This window comes from Sciurus vulgaris, assembly GCF_902686455.1.
Source record: "Sciurus vulgaris genome assembly, chromosome: 14".
NCBI lineage: Eukaryota > Metazoa > Chordata > Mammalia > Rodentia > Sciuridae > Sciurus > Sciurus vulgaris.
The window spans coordinates 59,422,783-59,439,190 of record NC_136475.1 but is presented as its reverse complement, the minus strand read 5'-3'; the positions used below and the strand labels follow the sequence as shown (position 1 = coordinate 59,439,190).

Below are 16,408 nucleotides of genomic sequence, written 5' to 3'. Positions count from 1 at the left end.
AGATGTCAGCCATGGGGGGTGGCGGCACATGTCTGTAGTCCCAGCTACTTGGGAGGCTGAGGGGAGAGATAACTTGAGCCCACCAGGTAGGAACCTAGAAAGTGAAACCCCAACTAGGGAGAAAATGTCAATCATTTAAAAATTAGATAGTTTAATTAATGTACCAGGTAAAATTCAAATTACAGGGGTACTTATAACTGTAATTATTTACACTAATCAATTTTTCTTGCACTTCAACAGAATACAACTTTAGTTATTGTTCAATAAAAGCATAATCTTTGACTTAACATAGCTATATGAAAACTAATCAAATTTAGTTGAATCTTTAATTTGCTTTTTAATTTTTCCTCTTTTGAACTTACTCCCAGGATTTAAGCAGATAAAAAGTTTCTTTTCAACAGGTTATAACGATAGATAGTACAACTTTTAAAAAAAGTATTAAAAAAACCTATGCTTTAATAGTTATTAAAAACTTCAAATAGTACAATTAAGACTAATAATAGTTTGAATTCATTTGCATTGAAACATTATTGTCTTTTGTTTCCACTTTCCTAAATTTTTTTTCTCTAATATTAATCAAAACTGAAGCAATTTCGGTTCCCATCATTAGGCTCCAAGGGAATACCTTTTCTTATATCATCAAGAGCCCAAAATGCTTACGTGAAAAGGGATCACTGAGAGTTTTAAAGAACACACGAATTTGTCATCGTCAGGGAGCCAGGGAAATTCTTTGTCTAGTTTCAAAGGAGTACAATAAACCGCCAGGCAAAGCTCAAAGGTCATCTTTTTTATTGCGCTTCGGGTGGTTCTCCGTTTCCTCCGTATTCCATTTTAGTTTCTATGTCACGCTCCCAGTCCCCGCAACCCCCCACCCACCCCCGTTCTCAAGTACACAAAGGCTCCTTTGGACGAAAGGAGGATTTTCTAACCTACTCGGGGCCACCAAGAGACCTATCTTCTTTCGCAGGTGGGAAGCTCTGGGCAGCCGCACGCGGGGCACACTGGGGTGGGGGCCGCACGCCGACGGCCGCCGGGGCTGGGGAAGGGGAGCCTGCCGCTTTCCCCGCCCCCAGGCGGTGACTCACCTCCCGGTACTGGCGGACCAAGGTGAGCGGCCCCGGGAGGGGGCCGAGGGGCGGGGCCGCCAGGTCTGGCGGATCTGCGCTCCACCCCGCCCAGAGCGCGCAGTCCTTGGCGAGTTCGCACCTGAGTCCGGTCCATCCGCGCGCCCAGGCCTCGCGCCGCCCGGCCGTCCAGTGGCTTCCGGAGCCCCACTCCCTCCACCGAGCCTTCGGCGAGTCCCGGAACAACCCCGCGCCCCTCTAATCGGCGCGCACGCAACATGGCGCCCCCTCAGGTCCTCGCGTTCGGACTCCTGCTCGCAGCCGCGACGGCCGCGGCTCAGAAAGGTGAGGCGCGGACCTGGAGCGGAGTTGCGCAGTTGGGCCGGGCGGTATTGGGCCCGGAGGGGCTCCGCGGCCTTCGGCGCCGGACTCGAGGAGTGAGGAGGAGACCGAGAGCCCACGCGTTCCCGCCCGAAAGCCGGACGGCGCGGGCAGTGCGCGGGCCCAGGTCCTCCGCACCCAGGAGGCGGTGAGAAGGCGCCCACTCGCTGCGGACGGGAGAGAGAAGCCGCCCTTTGCACTTCTTTAGAGAAAGGACCCGGGTTGGGGCGAAGGGGCTGGCGGGGATCGGAGTGAGCACGTTTGGGGCTCCAGAGGCCGCAGAACCCGTACCTCAAGCCGGGGCGCGCCCACCTCCCCCGGCTCCAGCCGACTTTGGATTCGAAAGCTGTCGGGTTCGATAGCGGAGTCTTTGTGACCGCTGCTGTCCCGCCCGCCTCTCCCCCGGACACCTGCAGCGGGCCCCGGATGTCCCCGGGCCTCGGGCAGGGACAGGTAGCTGTGAGGGCCGCTATGCACCTGCGCGCGGGAGACGAGCCTTCTGGGACTTGACTGCCAGACGTATTTTCCCTTTTCTAAGAATCATATGAGCTTAGACCAAGTTTATTGTAGGGAATGCAGAAATAAAGGTGATTGTAAGGGGTAAAAGTCTCATAAGCCCACCACTTCGAGAATCCCATAATTAATAATTGAGTATACTTCTCCTTTAGACATTGCTCTAAACGCTGCCCTAAATCTAAACGTGTAGGTTTATATCTCCCCACCCCCCTCATAGCATCCAGAGTTTTCCATTTCCTTTAGACTTTAAAAGCAAGATTTCAATGGTGGGTGAACAATCTATAGCCCTAGTATCCAAATGTTGGAAGTATAGTTGAATTCCAGTTCTTCTTGCTCTGAAATACCTTGACTGTGGTTGTTTGGTTTATTTGTAAGATGGTGTCTAAAAGTAGGGAGAATTGGCCAAAGCTTTCAAGTCATGTTTTTCTACCTTGAATCTTGAGCTAAATACTTAATCTTAAATTGCAACTTAAATGGGAAAATTAAAACTAATAGGATACATGGGATAAAGTGCTGATATAAAAATTTTTTGTCATGTTTTTTAAATATCTGCACTATCTTAACTAGACAGATAAAGGGATTGGAAGGGCTAGATGTAGTGTCACAGGCCTGAGGATCACAAATTGGAGGCTGACCTGGGCAATTTAGTAAATCATTTCTCAAAATAAAAAGGGCTGGGGATGTAGCTCAGTGCTAGAGCACCCGTGGCTTCAAACCCTAGTACTGTGCCAAGAGGAAAAGACAAAGGGGCAGTTAGATGGGTTTGCCAATTTGAAGTTAAAATGAACATTTGAGGTAGTCAAGGATAAACAAACTGAAATCAATACCAGAATGGGTGCTACACTTTCAAAATTGGATACTGTGATTTGATGTAGTTAGGAAACAAATAAAGATGCACCTACATTTAATATAAAGTGTGATTTTTCAACGTTAGCTGGGCTTGGTGGCACATGCCTGTAATCCCAAGGACTCAGGAGGCTGAAGCAGAAGGATCACAAGGCCAATCTTGGCAATTTAGTGAGACCCTGCCTTAAAAAAAAAAAAAAGTGAAAGAAGAAAAAAAAAGTAAAAAGAAATGCTCTAAAGGTTGAAAATTTTCCTACTAAGCCCGGAAGAAAGCATACCTTAAGAAACTCGCGTAGTAGTCAGGCATGGTGTTACTTACCTATAATCTCAGTGAGTGGAGACTGAGGCTGGAAGATCACAAGTTCAAGGCCAGCCTCAGCAATTTAGCGAAGCCCTTAAACAATTTAGGGAGACCATGTCTCAAAATAAAAAGGGATAGGGATGTAGCTAAGTGTTAAATTGACCCTGGGTTAAATCCCCGGTAAACACCCCCCCCCCAAAAAAAAAAAAAAAGAAAGAAAGAAAAGAGGCAATAACTGAGTAACTGAAAGGCAGGGATTAACAGGACAAAAGAAGGGACAGAGCTGAAAGTAGAAGTATAGCAAAGGCAAAGCTGATAATGACCTTTGGAGAGCTGTGTTTACCAGCATTGTGTAGCTCAGTGATAGAGTGTATGCTTGGAATCCTGGATTCAGTCCCAAGCACTGCAAAAACAAAACAAAAAAAAAAAAACAATTGTTTAAAAAAATTGAAATGGGGAGCCCAGGATATACTCAGTGTTAGAGGGCTTGCCTGGCATGCACAAGAACCTGGGTTCAATCCCTAATACTACAAAAAAAAAAAAGAAAAGAAAAACAAAATTGAAATGGGAATGAGTACAGATTAGGCTATGTGTGTGTATAGTATATACAAACTGTGTAGCAGGTGCCAGGAAGTTAGGGAGCACTTCAACTATAGCTGAAAAAACATTCAGGACCACTTTTTAAGACTCTTGTGTCCCTGTAACTTGGGCTTTTTATTGTCAGAACATAATTTAGCAAGGATATCGGTTGATCGTTGGATCCACCTTTTTTTTTGTTTTTGTTTTTGTTTTTGGAGACAGTCTCATTGAGTTGTTTAGGGCCTAGCTAAGTTCTGAGGCTGGCTTTGAATTCAAAATCCTCCTGCCTCAGCCTCCTGAGCCACTAGGATTGCAGGATTGCACCACCCTACTCAACTGGATCCATGTTTTAAATTTTGTGTATGTATATATTTGTGTGTGTGTATATGTATGTATATATCTATATATAATTAATTTTTATTCTCTAGAATGTCTCTGTGAAAACTATAAGCTGACCACAGACTGCTTTATGAATGAAAATGATGAATGCCAGTGTACATCCATTGGTACAAAAAATACTATCATTTGTTCCAAACGTGAGTAAGATATTCTTATTGCCTCTAAGCTTATCTTGATAAGAGTTTTTTAATTGATGTGCTTCAAGTTGGGAAGAGTTTTATTGGCTCAAAACTGAATTATGTTGTTTTGTCATAATATCCTACATCTGAAGCTTCTTATCTTCAGTAAGTAATTAAGTGTGGGAAAATGGAGGTATGAAATAATCTTTGGCCTGGGGAGTTTAGTGTTAAATTAAAAGCGTTTTTCCCTGTGCAAGTAAAACTACAGTTATTTTTCAGTTTGACATTAAACTTTCTTTTCAGTGGCTTCCAAATGTTTGGTGATGAAGGCAGAAATGACTTACTCTAAGTCTGGGAGAAGAGTGAAACCTGAAGGGGCAATCCAGGACAATGATGGGCTTTATGACCCTGACTGTGACGAGAAAGGGCTCTTTAAAGCCAAGCAGTGCAATGGCACTGCCACATGCTGGTGCGTGAACACTGCAGGGGTCCGAAGAACTGATAAGGACACTGAAATAACCTGCTCTGAACGAGTGAGGACCTTGTAAGTGGAGCTGCCAGTATTAGTTTCCTTACATTTCAGATTCATTTAGTTAAGTTTGTTTTTGAATATGCAATATGATTTCGTGGTTTAGAATTCAAAAGATAGGAAAGGGTGTAATCCTTTCTGTCCCATCCCAGCTCCTCATGTACCCAGTGTACTTACCTGGAACTGTTGTCATCAATTTAGTCCATCACCTTCCAGAGACAGTGTATGAATTTAATATGTAGACATATATATATGTTTTTGGTACTGGGAATTGAACCCAGGGGTACTTAACCACTGAGCCACATCCCCAGCCTTTTTTTATATTTTATCTTGAGACGGGGTGTTACTGAGTTGCTTGGGTTGCTGAGGCTGGCTTTGAACTCAAAATCCTCTTGCCTCAGCCTCAGAGCCACTGGGATTACAGGTGTTAAATGTATGTAACTTAAACTTTTTACATATTTGCTTATTTATTGTTGTAAAAGTGAGATACGAGGGCTGGAGCTCAGTGTAGAAAGGCTGTAGGTCCAATCCCCAAGAAAAGGTTGGTGGGGAGAGATGGTTGCCTCCAGGATTATTTAATGGAAAGGAATAGCAACACACTCAAGCTGGCTTAGGCTAACAAGCCTTTATTGGAAGGAGCTGGAACCTGGAAAGGTGTCAAGCCCAAAGCACTGACTCTCCAGTTCTGTCATGGTCAATTTTCTCGGGTTCTTTCAGTCCCCTTTTGTCTTTTTACTTGAATAGGGCCCGATACAGCTAGTTTAGCTTTCACTTTCATGTGACTTTATATGTTGTAGCCAGAAGTTGGGGGATCAATATTAGAAAGGGTGTTCTCTCTGGATGGGTGCTATATGAAGGATGTGTGAGAGTAAGGGAAAAAATTATGGGCATATTTATTTACTGTAACAATCCTTGTTTTGTGAGCTCCATGGTAATTCCACTTGGGAATTTTACTATTTTTTTTGCTTATTAGGAAATTAGTGTGGAAGATTAAGTTATAGACTGTTGTCACTGTCTTTTTACTTTACAGCAGGATCACCATTGAATTAAAACACAAAGCAAGGGAAAAACCTTACAATGCTCAAAGTTTGCAGACGTAAGTACAATTATATGGATCCTAATTCCTTACACAATTGCTTCTCAAATCTTTTCATTCTGCACCATTAGAAAAACCAAGTCTAAATGCCTTTTCTTATTTTCTTGAAATAAATTTTTGAAATAGATTTGTAATGATTGTATAGTAATTCCTGTATTCCCTTCACTCAGATTCACCAGTTAACATTTTGCCACATTGTCTTTTATGTGTTTGTGTGTGCGCTTTATATCTATCTGTACATATACAGATATTTTTCCTAGAACCACTTGAGAGCAAGTTGTAGGTGTCATGTCCCTGTCCCCTACTTTAGTGTATCTTTTCCTAAGAACAAAAGGCATTATCTTATGTAATAAGATCACTGTATAATGATCAAATTTAGGAAGTTGACCAAAATCTTATATCATGTCAGTTTTCCCATTGAAATTCTTTGTAGTAGACTCCCCCACTCCAGTCCTGGGGATCGAATCCTAGGGTACTTTACCACTGAGTGGTATTCCGATTTTTTTTTTTTTTTAAATTTTGAGACAGAGTCTTGCTAAGTTACTCAGGCTGGCCTTGAACTTGGAATACTCCTGCTTTAGCCTGCCTGGTAACTGGGATTACAGGTGCCACCACACCAGGCAGGGTTTACATTTTTGATAGAAAAACTACTTAAGTGATCTCATGTCCTTTCTAGTACTCACATCAGGAGGTCCATGGTGTTAACCTTGCCCCTTCACTGGTAATGTTAACCACTTAAAGTGATGTCCCCAGGTTTCTCCACTGGTAGAGTTAACATTTTCCTCCTTGTAAGTAATAAACTATTGGCAGATACTTGGATACTCTGTGAATATTCTCTTTCTATTCAGACTGTTTTGTTAATAATGGATGATGCTAGCCAGAACCAATTATTATTGTTGCAGTAGTTGCAAAATGCCATGAAAATCTTAACACTGCCAGGCATAGTGGCTTAAGGCTGTGATTCCAGCAACTCAGGAGGCTGAAACAGGAGGATCACAAGTTTAAGGCCAGCCTGGGCAATTTAGCTAGACCCTGTGTCAAAAAATAAAAACTATAGGGGATGTATGTAACTCAATGGTAGAGCATCCCTGGTTCAATCCCCAGTACTAACCAAAATAATAACAACAACAACAACTTTGAAACAATGACCATAGACCTCAAGCTACCTGCTTAGTTAAAAAATTGTACACAATTTTTTTAAAAACACGGATTTTTTATTATTTACAGTGCACTTCAGGAAATGATGTCCACTCGTTATCTGCTGGATCCAAAATTTATCACAAATATTCTGGTATGATTTTTTTGATAAATGAGCTTTAGCTGAAAATTGGTGGGACAGTATTGTTTGGGCATAAGGGCAGTCAATAAATGCATTTGAGTAGCAGCAAAAGTCCTGGATACTTAATGTGAAATCCTTGTTGGTATTTACCTTCCATAGCTTTTGAAAGCCCCAGTTTTGCTGTCTTATTCCCTTGGATATGTTTTTCAGCTATTAGTGATATATTTACCTAGTAATGGAAAGGAACACTGGTACACGTAGATTACAGAAAACCAAACCCTAAATATTCTACTGAATGATGATATTTTTGTATGCCTTTGATTACATTAATAATTTTGTATTTTCTGATGTTTCCCTCAGTATGAGGATAATGTTATCATTATTGATCTGGTGCAAAATTCTTCTCAGAAAACTCAAAATGATGTGGACATAGCTGATGTGGCTTATTATTTTGAAAAAGATGTAAGTATAAACTTATTTTATTCAAGATCTTTATTACCTTTTTCTCGATAAACAGTTCAACCATATCTCTAAGTGATTCTTCTATCATAATGAAGTTTGTCCTCTCTGTCATTCACATATACTGTTCTTACTTGTTTGTATATTTTTATGTCTTTATCAGATTTTTCTGCCTAGATTTCTTTTTTTTTTTTTTTTTTTTTTTTTTTGTAGTGCTGTGATCAAACCCAAGGCCTTGAGCACACCAGAAAAACAATCTACCACTGATCTATACCCCTAGGCCTCTTCTCTCTTATATTTATTACCTCCCTGGTAGTTACCTCGTGTGTATATTCTCCCCCATTCAACTAATAATTTGCATGGGCCAGAGTTTACATTTTTAAAAAAGCTATGTAACTAGTGTGATTGAAATATTTTGTTTACAAAAAGTTTTGTTTAAACTTTAATATGTGATAATGAGGTATTTCTATCGAATCTGAGATTTTGTTTGTTTTTTTTGTTTTGTTTTTTGTTTTGTTTTTTGTTTTGGGTACCAGGATTGAACTCAGGGGTACTCAACCCACTGAGCACATCCGTAGCCTATTTTGTGTTTTATTTAGAGACAGGGCTTGCCAAGTTGCTTAGCACCTCACTTTTGCTGAGGCTAGCTTTTGAACTCATAATCCTCCTGCCTCAGCCTCCTGAGCTACTAGGATTACAGGCATGTATCACCATGCCAGGCTTTTGTTTAAAATCTGGGCTTGAGTGGGGAACAGGAATAGAAGGATGAATACATGAAATAGGATTGGTTATATGTTAATATTTTTTAATTAGGGTGTTAGGTACATAAGCCTTCATTATATGAATCTAACTTTGTATATGTTTGAAATTTTACTGTAATTTTTCAAAGATTTCAGTGGATCAGATAATTATTACTGGGACCATGACCCAGTAATAATTTGCTGCAGTCCTTTTGTATATAATTGCATATAATTGTAAGTAACTGAAATTTGTTTTCTTAAATGTTTTTGTTTTTCTCCTTTTTATTATAGGTAAAGGGCAATCCTTGTTCCGCTACATCAAAACTAGACCTGAAAGTAGATGGGAACAACTAGATCTGGATCCTGGTCAAACATTTATTTACTATCTTGATGAAAAACCCCCAGAATTTTCAATGCAGGGGCCTAAAGCTGGTATTATAGCTGTCATTGTGGTTGTGACAATAGCAGTTATGCTGGTATTGTTGTGCTGGTAGTACAGAACAAGTAAAATTTCATTTTAAGGATATAGCCTTTTTTTTTTTTTTTTTTTTCTCCCGGTACTGGGGATTGAACCCTGGGGGCTCTAACCACTGAGCCCACATCCCCAGACCTTTCATTTTTTATTTGAGATATTATCTCACTAAGTTGCTGAGGCTGGCTTCTAACTTGCAATCCCTCCTACCTCAGCCTCTCAAGTTGCTGGGATTACAGGCATATGCCACTACACCGGCAAGGATCTATTCTCATATTTTTGTACTGGGGATGAACCAGGGGCACTCAACCACTGAACCACATCCCCAGCTGTTTTGTTTCTTTTTTTTTCTTTTTTTTTTTTTTTTTTTTGCATTTTATTTAGAATCCAGGTCTAACTGAGTTGCTTAGGGCTATTATCACTATTGATCTAGTGCAAAATTGCTGAGGCTGGACTTTGAACTTGCAATCCTCCTTCCTTAGCTCCTGAGCTGCTGGGATTACAGTTGTGTGTTGAGGCACCCAGCAAGGATATATTGTTTTACTTAATCTTTTGCCCCCAGTCCTGGGAATTGAACTCAGGGTCTCATGTATATGTTTAAGAATATATTCCTTTATTTTATTTTTTTTAAGTACTGGGGGCACTTTACCATTGAGCTAGTCTCCAATCCTTTTTTATTTTGAGATAGGATTTCACTGAGTTGCTTAGAGTCTTGCCTAAATTACTGAGGCTGGCCTCTGAACTTGTGATCCTCCTACCTCAGCCTCCCAAATGCTGAGATTACAGGTGTGCACCATGTCATGGGCTTCTAGGGATGTATTGTTAAAAATTATGAGCTATGCATGTAGCTTGGTGGGAGAGTACTTGCCTTGCATCTATGAAACCCTGGTTCAATCCTTAGCATGGCAATAAAGAAAAAAAAAAGTTAATTAAAAAAAATACAGAGCATAGTGGCACACACTTGTAATCGCCAGCACTCAGGAGGCTGAGGCCAGGAAGATTGAAGAGTTCAAGGCCAGTCTTAGCAATTTAGTGAGGTCCAAAGCAACTAGTGAGACCCTGTCTCAAAATAAAAAAGGGGCTGGGACGTGGGCTCAGTGGTTTAGTTCCCCTGGGTTCCATTCCTGGTACCCAAAAAAAAAAAAAAAAAAAAAACAAAATTGCATTCATGTTCAAAACATTAAATGAAGCAAAGTCTTAATTTTTCCCCCCCTACTTTTATAATTCTGTAGTGAATGAATGCCAAGCAGGATGGTGCACTCTGTAATCCCAGTAACTTGGAAGGCTTGCTCAGCATCAATACAGTTCAACACAACAGAATCAGAAATAGATTTGAGGGTATATGGGAACTTATATTTTTAATTTTTTTTTTTTTTTTCGTTGTAGATGGACATAATAACTTTATTTTTATGTGGTGCTGAGGATTGAACCCAGTGCCCTCACACATGTTAGGCAAGTGCTCTGCCTCTGAGCTATAGCCCGAGCCCCTATATTTTTAATTCAGTGGAGTAACCATGCTCCATCTGAACAAAATAAAGTTGAATTCCTGTGTCACCCCATCACTGTGTGTGACAGGTGTATCCAGAGCCCAGTAAGGTGAAAGGAATTTGGCAATGTACCCATGTTTATACACAAAATGTAAAAGATAAGTTTCAAGAAAATCAATTTAGAAATGCCTGTGTAACTTTGTGGTAAGGAAAGCCATCTAAGTCAAGAAATAAAAATCCTATAATAGAATATATATATATATATATAAATTAAACGTTTTGTTTTCTTTTTTGATACCAGGGATTGAACCCAGGGGTGCATCCCAGTCCCTTTTTCTTTTTCTCTCTTTTAAAGAAAGGGTCTCACTGAATTGCTTAGGCTAGCCTAGATTTTTTTTTTGGTGGCGGGGGGGTACCAGGGATTGAACCCAGGGGGTGCTGAACCACTGAGTCACATCTCAGCCCTATTTTTATTTTTTATTTTAAGACAGGGTCTCGCAAAGTTGCCTTGGACTTCGCTAAATTGCTCGGGACTGTCTTTGAACTTGGGATCCTCCTGCCTAAGCCTCACAAGTGCTGCATGCACCACTGCACTTGGCTGACCTGGAACTGGGATTGAACCAGGGGCACTTACCCACTGAGCCACATCCCCAGCCCTTTTTTCTATTTTTATTTAAGACAGGGTTTCACTGAGTTGCTTAGGGGCCCACTAAATTGCTGAGGCTGGCTTTGAACTACTTCTGCCTCAGCCTCCCGAACTGATAGGAACCCTACAGAAGGATGGCAAACTGGTATGGACAGACATTTATAGAAGAGTAATTTCAGATGGCAAAGTAAACACAGGAAAAGATTCATAGAAATCTCTTTGTCCTGTAGAAATGAAATTGCAAGTTGCCAAAAAGGAAGCACAAAGTTGTCTTGCAGCACTTGTAAGGATGAATCGGGGGAAAACAACCTGAGTGTATATTAGCAGGAGGATGCATGAGTAAATAATAGTATATCCATGCCATGCTCTTTTGTGAATGAGTTCAGTCTAGACCTTTTGATCTGGAAGGTTCCTCTGATGTTGATCAGGCTGTTCCAAGATGGAACTGGTATCACATGATCTCATTTTTAGACCCCCAAACTTACATACATGTGTTTGTATGTTTGTTTTAATATGGAAAAAAGAAGAATGCCACATCAGACTGTTAAATTGCAATTAAAAGATGATTCTTTGTTTTCTTATTTATTTTTTGGTTTGTTTCAATGGTTGTGGTAGCCTTTTTTTAGGTTAGTAGTCAATTTTTTTTAAGAACATGACTCAGTGGTACAGCGCTTGCCTAGCATGCATGAGACACTGGGTTCAATTCTCAGCACCACATATAAATAAATAAATTTATAAATTAGTATATAAATAAAAGGTCCCATCAACAATAAAAATATTAAAAAGAAAAGAAGAAACATGTTGTAGACAGGTTTTGAAATTGTTCAGATGGATTTATGGTACATTAAAAGCATATATGTCTGGGCTGGGTTTGTGGCTCAGTAGTGGGGTGCTTTCCTAGCATGAGTGATGCACTGGGTTCAGTTCTCAGCAGCACAGATAAATCAATCAATAAAAAATAAAGATCTGTCAACAACTAAAAATTTAAAAAATTTTTTTTTTTAAAAAGCATATGTCAATTTAGATTTTAATGTGTGAGTAGCAGTTCTAAAGTAGTAATCATTTTTCTTCCATTCAGGTTATTTCCAGGAGGAAAAAAACAGCAAAGTATGAGAAGGCTGAGGTAAGTGGATTGTTTACATAGTAAAAAGGCCCTATTTAGTCTCTCATTCCTTAGTAATAACTGTTCTTTCCTGGACACAGATGTATCTCATTTACACTGAAGGTCCTTAGGGCCTTAGAGATAGTCTTAGAATAAAGTCAGTGTCAGATTGTTAGTGTGTTGTAGTCACTTGGAATTAGAATGGAACACATTTGTCCTTGAACTCTATCAATAACATTTTCTGCATACTCACCAGTTTTTGTATATCTATGTACTTATTTGTAATTGTAGAGGTGCCACTTACTAATATTTTATAAAATAACAAAAACAGAAATGTAAAAGATTATTAAAAAAATCTAATAAAATCATTAAGTTCTAACATTTTCTTCCCATTCCATAGGAGATATCTGGCTTATCTGATTCGTGACCACAGGCCCTGGTTACTATCCCTGAACTGAATTTTAACATACAGGCAAAATGATGATATAGTATATATTTAAGAGCAATATAGACCTGAATTTGGCCACTTATTGGCTAGGCAGTACAATTTCTTTAAACCTCCATGTTTTCTCATCTGAAAATTGGGGCTTATAATACAGAGCTGCTGTCATTGTGTTTCAGTTCTGCCCCACAACTAATAGTGAGATCTGGGACAGGTCACTTAATTCTGAACTTCAGTTTCCTGCCAGACACAGTGGCATATCCCTTAATCACAGCAACTTGGGAGACAGAAGCAGGATGATTCCAAGTTTGAGACCAGCCGCAGTAATTTAGTGAGACCTTGTCTCAAAATAAAAGAAATTGGTGGGGGTAGGGGTTGACTAGGAAGGTAGTTCACTTGTAAAGTACCCCTTGGTTCAGTCCCCAGTATCCCTCCCCCCCTAAAAGAAGTTCAATTTCCTCACTTGTACAATGAAAGATTAATAATAGAAAATGATTTGATTCTTCTAGGTAAAAAAATAGCATGCATTTAGTAAAAATCTATTCTTAAAGGTCTAGCATACTGCTATTCCCAGTCAATTTTGGCCATTTTATTTTTAAAACTATTTCACAGTGAACAAAATTTCTTCTGTACTTTCTCCCTCTGTTTCAGATAAAAGAGATGGGTGAGATGCATAGGGAACTCAGTACATAACTACTGTAGTGTGAAGATTAACTACAAGAAAGGAAATTATCAAAGGAACTCGGATTACATATGAAGATGGAACAAAAAGGAAGACCTTTGAGGATTACTATTTTGTTGGTTAACATCATATATTTGTAATAATGAGCCCGTACTCACAATGTAAGCAGCTTGAAATTGGCATTACCAATCTTGAAATTTCACCAGTGTCTTATATGTGCAAATCTAATAATATAAAACCAGGAACTTTGGCTGCATAAAATTATTTATGCATAATATTGAAGTGTGCATTAAATATGCTTCCACAGTAGTGTTTGAATGACCACTGTCTCATTCATGACTGACGTTGCCTTTCCATTTACTTTAAGACTTGTACATAAAAACTTTTTTTATGAAGTGTGAAATAAAACATTTTGAATTTCCTAACTGTTTGAATCAAATTTTCTGGCATGCACATCAGATTTTAAAAATGCTCTGAGAGCTGGGGTTATAGTTCAGTGGCAGTGCATGCTTAGCATGCACAAGGCCCTGGGTTCAATCCCCAGCACCAATAACTAGAGCAAAACAAAAATGCTCAGAGTGCTAATTATCAATTAGAGTTCTGCACAAATACATACATGTATAATATATATAATGCATTATAATATAGAACTATTACATAGAAAAACAATTTTATTTTGAATGAATTTTAAGATTGTTTTTTGGCCTGTGCCCTGAAGAGGATTTGACAGACAGTGTTGTGAAATGATTTCTCTGGTTGAGTTAGAGTAGCTTTAAATACACCACTTTATCAGTCTATCTTTTATCTATCACCCAGGAGTGCCACATCCCTAGGCCTTTTTATTTTTTGAGACAGGAACTCACTAAGTTCTCTAGGATCTCACTAAATTGCTGATACTTGGTTTGAACTTGTGATCTTCCTGCCACAGTCTCAAGCTGCTGGGGTTACAGGCGTGTGCCACCATCTCCTGGCCACGTTATCAATATCTTAATAAACGATTATGGTACAAACACAGGCCTTCACACTAGCTCTAGGAAAGGATTCTTTCCTGCAGTGCCTCTCTAGTGCCCTCTGCTGACCAAGCTGCAGATTCACTTCCAGAGCAGGCAAAAAAGGGTGAATTTGAAAGGGGTAATAAATAACTGGCAGTCTTCAACACTTTGCCTCCTAGTCTGTTTCTTCTGAAGATATTCTTACTAAGGTCAACACTGGCTAACTGGTAATGAATACTCTCCATGGCTGTCACTGCTAAATGTTCATATGATTCCACTGACCATATGATTTTTTTTCTTCATATTGATATGGCTATTCCCAGGATTTGTCCTTTTTTTTTCTGTCCTTCCTTCTAGAGAATTTCATCCATTCCCTTGCCTCAGTTACCATCTAAACCTAGATAATAACAAATGTACCATTACCATTTCTGTTCATCTTAAATTTCAGACTTTCATGTAGGTAGTGTTCAGTGATCTCACCTCTTCTACAAACCTATTTCATCTCTCCCTCTTTTTAAGAGAGGGTCTCGTGCATCTTAGCCAAGTGCTGTACCACTGAACTATATCCTCAGCCCTATTTCACTATTGTATTCTCAAAATCAGTTAATGCCGATACCATGAACCAAGTCCAAAATTCCTTTCCTTTTCAATTCCATTCTTCTAGTTGCCAGACCCTGTGAGTCCTCAGAAATAAATGTTTCTCTAATGTCTTTTAAACATTTTCAATGATCTCTGCCACCAATTTATTCCTTCTCTCCTGAACAATACAGTGACCCCAAAATTATCTGCCTAAAGTTGATCATTTATATATTTATTTTCAATTCTGGACATAGAACCTCATGTGTGCTAGGCAAGTATTCTACCACTAAGCTATAGCCCTACTCCCTTGCCAGTTATGTTTAGAAATTCAGTTTCCCAAGTGGGATGGGGAAATACATGAAACTTAAGTAAGACACAATTATTAACATTACATAGGAATTTATCATCAGCACTTACTACAGCTATATGGTTGAATAAACACGGTTTAAAACAACTTCTTAAGGGGTTGAGATAGCTCAGTCGGTAGAGTGCTTACCTTGCAAGCACAAGGCCCTGGGTTCGATCCCTGGCACTGCAAAAAAAAAAAAAAAAAAAAAACTTCTTAGACAAAATGATTACAAGCACATATCCAATTCTAATTTGAGCATGACAAATCCTCAATGATATTTTGTAGGAAAAAGTAAGGGTCATTGTTATTAATCTCATGAGAAGAATGGGAAACTCTGCTGGACTTAAATTTTTTTTTTTTTTTAAGGTTACAGGTCATGTAATACTTGAGCGTACGTTTTCTATTGTGTATTCACAACAGCCTAGGAAGAAAAAAATGGGAACTGTTCTCATTTTGCAGCCTACAGTGACTGACCTAAGTCGTTAGGATTACGGCCTGAGCTGGGATATGAACTCAAACTCAAGACCACTGCTTTCAACAGCATCATAAGCACCTGCTCGGTTTGCATTCACAAAAGGAAAGGAAGCTGGATTGACATTTTACATGACTTTGCGTGCAAGTTTAACTCCTGGCTATTACATTCATATTTCAGCCAGTGTGAAGGAGAACAGTGCAGAGGAGGCAAACTCTCTTAAAGCCTTCAGAACCTGGAAAGAAGTTGGCACTGAGCTGCTGAGGTCTGGTGCAATCCTGGAGGGCATAGCCCAGTATTTAGAGCTGCAACACAGAACTGCAACATGCTGCTGTATAGTAGTAAAGAGTCTGATTTTGCCAGCTGTGACCCTAGGAATTGATGCAGGTAGGCCTGCTGTGATTAGCTGTTAATACTAAAGGGGCTTTCTCTGTTGAAGACCACATCCACCAGCAGAAGTGGAGAATGGAGTTTTGTCTCAAACTCCAGTTTCATTACCACAGTCTCAGAAGCAATAGAGCCAGCTGAATAGGGAGACTGAAACTTCTAAAACTTTGAGCCAAAATAATCATTTCAACTTTTTAAGTATTTTGTTACAGTGGCAAAAAATAACAGTATTCTTTTGAGTCTGTTTTCTTTTGCTTAGTATTAACATTTCTGTGATTCATCTGTGCTATTGTATGTACCAACATTCATCCACCAGCATATAAATACACTACAGTTTGTTTGTTTGGAAAAAAAAGAATATTTGGAATCATCAGCTATCTTCTAAGTTTGGCTTAAAGGTCACTGACCTCTGTTAAGGCTAATAGCCAGCTGGATGAATTTTCTAGATTTTATGCCAATTAAAGTCTTATCAGAAATGTAACGACTTCCC

The 16,408-nt window shown here is 39.5% G+C and overlaps 1 pseudogene across 1 annotated transcript; it reads left to right on the top strand.

Annotated features, from left to right (window-relative positions):
* The first annotated feature begins 1,224 nt into the window (after nt 1-1,224).
* On the top strand, nt 1,225-13,448 carry LOC306644588 (epithelial cell adhesion molecule-like; annotated as a pseudogene). The gene is made up of 9 exons (XR_013766885.1): nt 1,225-1,409; nt 4,116-4,223; nt 4,509-4,749; nt 5,765-5,830; nt 7,058-7,121; nt 7,470-7,571; nt 8,600-8,798; nt 11,992-12,036; nt 13,109-13,448. The product of XR_013766885.1 is annotated as an epithelial cell adhesion molecule-like (transcript).
* The last annotated feature ends 2,960 nt before the right edge of the window (nt 13,449-16,408 follow it).